The sequence below is a fragment of the Lingula anatina genome, chromosome 2, assembly GCF_051362555.1.
Source record: "Lingula anatina isolate TDL-2025a chromosome 2, LinAna3.0, whole genome shotgun sequence".
Classification (NCBI taxonomy): domain Eukaryota; kingdom Metazoa; phylum Brachiopoda; class Lingulata; order Lingulida; family Lingulidae; genus Lingula; species Lingula anatina.
The window spans coordinates 31597402-31605130 of NC_141768.1; the positions used below are offsets into that span (position 1 = coordinate 31597402).

At 33.1% G+C, this 7729-nt stretch overlaps 1 long non-coding RNA gene across 5 annotated transcripts; it reads right to left on the reverse strand.

The window, feature by feature from the left end:
* Window positions 1-779: 779 nt before the first annotated feature.
* On the reverse strand, window positions 780-7465 carry LOC106155201 (uncharacterized). 5 transcript variants are annotated; one of them, XR_015333116.1, is made up of 3 exons: window positions 6321-7465; window positions 5943-6064; window positions 780-3029 (listed from the first exon to the last, which is right to left on the reverse strand). It is a non-coding gene; the product is annotated as an uncharacterized LOC106155201 (long non-coding RNA). The 5 variants fall into 5 exon arrangements; XR_015333115.1 differs by having other exon boundaries at window positions 5989-6064; window positions 6321-7459; XR_015333114.1 differs by having other exon boundaries at window positions 5989-6064; window positions 6298-7158.
* Window positions 7466-7729: the final 264 nt, after the last annotated feature.

Sequence of the window (7729 nt, forward strand, 5' to 3'; positions counted from 1 at the left end):
GTTCTAATTTTTTTAGAAATTCTTGTAGATATTGATAACACCAAACCATAAACGAGTAGTTAAGTTGACCGTTTATTGGTGAAATGTAATACATTTGTTGTATATGTTACACCTTTGAGATATAACTTTGTCTTACATGCATGTCTCACAGATATTCAAAGTGATTAAGTAGTGATTTAAGTGTTCTTAAACTTGCTAGTTTTACAATAAAATACTTAGATATAATTAATACATAGTTGTTTGGCACTAAATAAAGACTTTCCAATACACAAAAATGTCTTACTTATTTCTTTGACGGTTGCGTTTCTCAGCGACAACCTGGGGTTGGGCTTCAAACTTGTCTTACGTTTCTAAAATTTCTTTAATGTATTACGATTTTTTTAGACGTTTACTTAGGTTACTACAATAATTTCATTGACTCAGTGGCACCCCTCGGGTTTGGGTTCGTTTCTTGGTTCGGGTACTTGTAAATCATTGAATAGGCCTACTTTTCAAGGGGCTTTACATAAATTTCCCTTTGGTTACTATAAGAGGAAAGTTTTCCCAAGGAGGGTGGGTGGGAACAGTTAGAGGAGTTGGTAACGCGTTTGCCTCTGATTCAAAAAGTCCCAAGTTCGAAACCTGGCGCTCCTGGGTCCCAGCAAATTACCTTTTGCAAAAAAATATTCAAACAAACAAGGTAAACTAATAGAAGAGGCTCTATAGGTAAGACCTGTGAACTGGAGAACGAGAGTTAAAGGGAACAGAAGGTGAAAAATGAAAGGGAATTCAACATACATATATATGTACATTATTTTTATTATTTATTGTTTCAACAAATTCCAAGTAATTTCAACAAAGTTTTATACAAAATAAAATACGTGAAGTTACGTTTTTTTCTACGTTCATAGCAATCATTACAATAGTGTCAAATTTCTAAAAAATTCTATAAATTATGCTTTTACAAAAAATTATACAAGACGTCTTCCAGGTAGTAGACTAACACTTATGAAGGATTTTATGCACTTTGGAAATTGCTGCTCAAACAACAAAATCTATTTATTTATATAAAAGAGAATTTCGACATAATTCTTACCAAAACAAAATTCATATAAATTGACCAGAACTGGTAGATAAATTGAAATCATATCGTACTTGTCAAATTTTGTTCAAAGTTGACGTTAATAATTGATTACCAATTCCATTGAGGAGCAAAGTGTCCAATTTCAGTGTTGTGAATGATATCGAAATTCCAAAATGCATATAATCTCACATAGGCGTCTCACGTGCTCTCGCACTCACGCACACCTTGTTCTATGCCGTCATGCTGATTCTCGCACAGAAAAAGGTAGACCAAAACAGTCATTTAAAGAATAGAGTGTTTTACGTTATTTTGTTAACATTTCATTACATCCTTAATATTGGTAGGTTAATGACACGAATTTGAGCGAAAACTTAAATTTGCACACATGCGAATCAGGAACGGCATAAAGACATGGTTAATTTCCAAGCTTATTCTAGTCATGACAATTTAAGAAAAATATACAAACAAAAATGAAAAGATTACGCAGAAAGAAAAACGGTGACTTAAAATTCATTAATCCATAAATGCTAACACCCTTACTCTGGTCTCCGGTGCTCAGTGATCAAGAAACACTTGGCAAAAATACCCCAACAGGACGCGCGGGACTGGCATCTAATCAGACCTTTCTTCTCTCAATCACCCCTCAATCACAACCAAAGAAATATTAATTAATAATAGATATTTTCATGCATATGAACAAAGAAGTTTTTCCAGGAGAGCACTTACATTTCTGCTTTGCGATATTGGCAAAAAGTCGAACAACACACAAAGGAGCTCATGCAATGCTGATAAATTTGGGTGGCCCTAAGAAGAGAATTTTTATCACGTTGGTAACATATATTCCCCTACTGCAATAACGAATGCGCAGTAATTTCGTGAAAATCCCTATTTCTCTCCTGGTTTCATTTTGTTAACATTGTTTTAGACCCCTCCCAGCACAGTAAATGTGTATCTGTCACTGATCAGACACAATATCAAAACACCGAAACCAAAGTAAGTTCATTCTTAACATGCGTCACAAACGTATGTCCGCAATTTAAAAAGGATTGTTTCTTATACATGGGCAATTCTGCAATCACGTGGACAAATTTAATCATTTTCCTAAAGCTGTAATGTCCAAAGCATTATAACTTGAAGAACAGTGTTTGTAAGTTATTCTAAATTAACAACTTGTTCATTTCTCAAACTTAACGGTCACTGTATGAAACCGTTTGTGTCTCAAAAGTTTCATGTAATGAAGTTGAGATATTTTTCTTATCGGAATCTCAGAATTCAATTCAATTTAATTCAAAATAAATATTTCAAATATCCTCAAATGCACAGCTAAGTGACTAATTGAAGATTTGCCCACAGACAATTTTTACCTTCAACTAGAAAATCAATAGTACTGGCGCAGTACTCTACCTAAAATCGCATAATAATAATAATAATAATAATAATAATAATATTTGATAACTATCATTTTTGTTTTCATCCATCATTTCAGCAAAATACTTTTTGAATTAAAATTATTTTGTTAAAGGTGAACTCCAAATAGTGCCGTATTTTTGTTTGAGAATTGATGGGTACTTCCTTCCGACACAATAATAAATATACATAATAAATAAAATACCTTGAAACGATATGAGCGGATAAAATACTGTACTACGATTTAGAAACAAATCTATAACATATAACCAGCGACATGCAGGGTCGACGCCATTCATTTCTTTCTTTTTCTCTGATCAGAAGTTTCGTTAAAAATTTTTGCTGCGTACAACAATTTTTTATACACACTTTATGCAGAATATTACTATCTAAGGCAAAGATTACATTTCATATCAAATGTCAACCCTGCAAATAAACTACAAGACAAACTTCAACAAGCGAGACAATCTTGGCATGGGCGCAGGCGATGTCCAACATGAATCTGATGTCTTTGATCGGCGACGCATCCAATCACCCGGTAAACAGCGGTTGGGAGCCACTGAAATAAACGAAGAAAATCACATTCACGACACGGTTTGATGAAGCAGTGTGTTTATATCTTTACAGCATGCTGTTTTGGAACACATGCGATTATATTAACAAAACACTATTGTGCCATTCCTATTCTTTTCTACCCTATGGGCACTGTTTAATGACAACATACTTTTTTGCATTAATACGTAAGATGCGATATGAAAGGACCAGGCGCCCGGATAACAGAAATATTCACGGAAATGAAAGCCAGTGAATGAAAACATTTGGCAGATGGGCCCAATTAGTATAAAATTGACAGGATCTAAAAAAGTCATTATCTAGGCACATTTTCACTGACCAAGCCAGGGTTTTTAGGGGGAGGGGGCGAGAATACGAAGATACATTAGCTGTTTCGTCTAGTTTTGTTTCATGTACAATTTTTTCCACATTTCATTTGTTCTTGTTTTGATTTGTTAATTTGGAAGAGAGAAGGGATACCTCTTAAATTAAGGACGTCCTCTCATATTAGCTTTTTTTGCGATCTGCGCAGATTTCGCGCATGAGTAGTTTTTTGCGATAGCGGCTAATGATAAACATATAACATGCAATAAAATACGTAATTCACCCTTTTAAGAAATCAGTATGAAATCTTTGATGTTATTTTGGTGGAAGCGCTACGAATATGTCAACAATGCGTTGCGTATCTGTGAACGCTTGGTCTTTTACGACGTAAAGTACCCACTTGCGACTTTGTTTACAAATGCACAATGTAAGAAATTACGTGAAGACGGGATGGAAAAGAGCGTTTTAGTACGGCTTGTATAGCAGTGACAAGATCTTATCTCACGGAAAGTAATCACAATGGTTTGCATTTTGACCACAAAGTGAATTGTGGTGATTTGTCACATGGTTACGATGTGTGCAACAAGACATTGTCTTCTTCAGCATTGCTTTCCGATCACCCAGGGCCAAGTTACCGTGATTTGTATGCTGAAAACAATTCTCTTCTTTCACAATAAGTTAAAATAATTAGACTCATGGCGTTTTGTTGTTGATTTAAGTATGTTATTGAACAATATGACCTGCAAACAGTGCGATTTTCAGCTCTCCAGGAAAGATGCAACAGGTGTGCACCCGCCTGGCGTGTTGCGACGTCATTCTTGTAATGGTTTTGTTAAAGTGCAAATGGACAAAACCATAAAACACACAACAGAGGACCAAGGGTTTTTATGCAGATACATGTAATACTTTTTTGATGCTAGGAAAATAAACAGTATATTTTAGAAGATAAAGTGTACTTTATTCCAACTTTATCCTAATTTACCCAATCATAAACAAGAGATCTAGCTGATCGACTTTAGTTTGTAAATTTATTACATCACAGAAATTATTCAGCCCATAATGCATTAGAAGATAGTCTTGAGTTACAAAACTTAGTTAATTTTTGCAATGATGAAAGTGAAGAAAATCCTTTTTTTCTGATTTTTTTTATTTTATCCCAGTCAACTGACTCAATCCTGTGTGAAACCTTTACCAAATTCTGTAGAAAACCTTGTTTGTAAAAAAATAATTTCTCCATGTGTAGGAAAAAAAATAAAGCTGTCAGGGTTAACATATCAGAATTAGTAATTGCTCTTCAAAGAGAAAGTCTAGATGGTCTTTATTTTCTTCTCAGCGAAATCAATCCAAACACACACAAAAAAAAAAAAAAAAAAAAAAAAAAAAAAAAAAAAAAAAAAAAAAACGAGTAACAAAATGCATAAAAGTAATAAAAAATTGTATGATTTTTTTTATTTTAAAATTAATATGCATATTTATATGCTATTGATATGTATTTGATTGCATGTTGTAAACATAATATGAAACAGAAATAAACTGATAATCAAAGATGTCTGTAGATGAATATTTTTGTCACCATCTTCCATATATAGAGAAGAAATATGACTAACTTAAACCATAGTAAGAAATTGATACATTGTTAATGTACAAAGGAAACAATTTATCCAGTTATCTCACCATAAAGTGCATGTTTTAGTGCTGAGTAAGAAAAATAAAGAAACAAAAGAAATAAAGATAAAAAGGAATAAGAAAATAAGTCACATGAGATTGATATAATATGCTTTTGGTCAATCTGCCTAGCCTATGAAAAATCCAATATGGCGGCATTCCATAAGGCATATACTGAAATCCAACTGATACATTTGATTATCTATTTATTATGAATGGGATATGCAAATTTTATGAAATTTGGTTAACTGATGCAGAGAAATTTAAATATAATTTTCATGGAAACATAATAAGTGTATGAGTTAAAAACCTAATGATACAAATATATTTATCTTAATTTGCTAGTAAATTTCCATTGATTCCTATGTAAATTTGATAAAAAAATCGATGCTCAAGCAGCCCTGGCTAAAAACAAGCCTGGTGTGGTACGTATTTTTTTGTAAATTTCTTTGAGGTCTACCAAGATCTATAACATATCCACATAAAATTAAAATCGCTAGGGCAGAATTTTTTATTTTTGCATTTTTCAGCAAAATTAAGGGCAAATTTGGCAAAATTCCCATATAACGCAATGTAATAAACGTAGCGTTTTTCGGGACGCCACCTCTCGAAAACGAGCGTGGGGATCCCCAATTTTTTTTTCATATTTTTTACTCATATGGTAAGAAGAATTTGTCTTACAATTTTAATCAAAATCGCTAGGGCAGAAATATGAAATCTGAAATATGAGAGGGCGTCCTTAAGAGAAGGACACTGTACCCCCGCCCACCCCCCACCCACCCCTCACCTCCCCAACCTGGCCCCGTCGTTTCCAGGAATGCAGTGACACAATAGTTCAACATCTTGTTACTGAACGTGCATTTGTCTGTTTGAAGTTTACTTTCATATACTATATATGTTTGATACTATATAAACAGGCCAGTGACCTCACCAATAAAACAATTAGGAGAATGTAGATACCTGTCCAGTCGTCTTACTTGTTGAGGACTTGTTCAGACCTTTGGACAGCGGCAATAAGCCCCTCAATTCCTCATTGACAAGTGCGTTCCTTCTCTGAAATTACAGAAAATAAATCATTCAAACTCTGAGCTGATTTTGAAATTCTAATGGAGAGTATATTAGACATAAGTGTAATGTTCCCATAGTCATAAGGACTAAAATGTCCCTGTGCGAAACGCATTATTTGGGCAAACGTCCTCTACACAAAATCCACAGCGTTATCTTATCTCATCTATACAATACTACGGCAGCTTCCTGTCATTTTCTGTGCTAAATTTTTGGCCTACATGTGGAAATTGCAGCAACGTACCAAGAACCTCTGTCTTCTCCATCTTCTACTGACCTTGGTCCTACCTGAACACCTCTCACCGAAATGCTCACTTGTATTACATAATAATGTACAGGGCACAAGTTTCGATTTAAGGACGCCCTCTCATATTTCAGATTTCATATTTCTGCCCTAGCGATTTTGATTAAAATTGTAAGACAAATTCTTCTTACCATATGAGTAAAAAATATGAAAAAAAAATTGGGGATCCCCACGCTCGTTTTCGAGAGGTGGCGTCCCGAAAAACGCTACGTTTATTACATTGCGTTATATGGGAATTTTGCCAAATTTGCCCTTAATTTTGCTGAAAAATGCAAAAATAAAAAATTCTGCCCTAGCGATTTTAATTTTATGTGGATATGTTATAGATCTTGGTAGACCTCAAAGAAATTTACAAAAAAATACGTACCACACCAGGCTTGTTTTTAGCCAGGGCTGCTTGAGCATCGATTTTTTTATCAAATTTACATAGGAATCAATGGAAATTTACTAGCAAATTAAGATAAATATATTTGTATCATTAGGTTTTTAACTCATACACTTATTATGTTTCCATGAAAATTATATTTAAATTTCTCTGCATCAGTTAACCAAATTTCATAAAATTTGCATATCCCATTCATAATAAATAGATAATCAAATGTATCAGTTGGATTTCAGTATGCCTTATGGAATGCCGCCATATTGGATTTTTCATAGGCTAGGCAGATTGACCAAAAGCATATTATATCAATCTCATGTGACTTATTTTCTTATTCCTTTTTATCTTTATTTCTTTTGTTTCTTTATTTTTCTTACTCAGCACTAAAACATGCACTTTATGGTGAGATAACTGGATAAATTGTTTCCTTTGTACATTAACAATGTATCAATTTCTTACTATGGTTTAAGTTAGTCATATTTCTTCTCTATATATGGAAGATGGTGACAAAAATATTCATCTACAGACATCTTTGATTATCAGTTTATTTCTGTTTCATATTATGTTTACAACATGCAATCAAATACATATCAATAGCATATAAATATGCATATTAATTTTAAAATAAAAAAAATCATACAATTTTTTATTACTTTTATGCATTTTGTTACTCGTTTTTTTTTTTTTTTTTTTTTTTTTTTTTTTTTTTTTTTGTGTGTGTGTTTGGATTGATTTCGCTGAGAAGAAAATAAAGACCATCTAGACTTTCTCTTTGAAGAGCAATTACTAATTCTGATATGTTAACCCTGACAGCTTTATTTTTTTTTCCTACACATGGAGAAATTATTTTTTTACAAACAAGGTTTTCTACAGAATTTGGTAAAGGTTTCACACAGGATTGAGTCAGTTGACTGGGATAAAATAAAAAAAATCAGAAAAAAAGGATTTTCTTCACTTTCATCATTGCAAA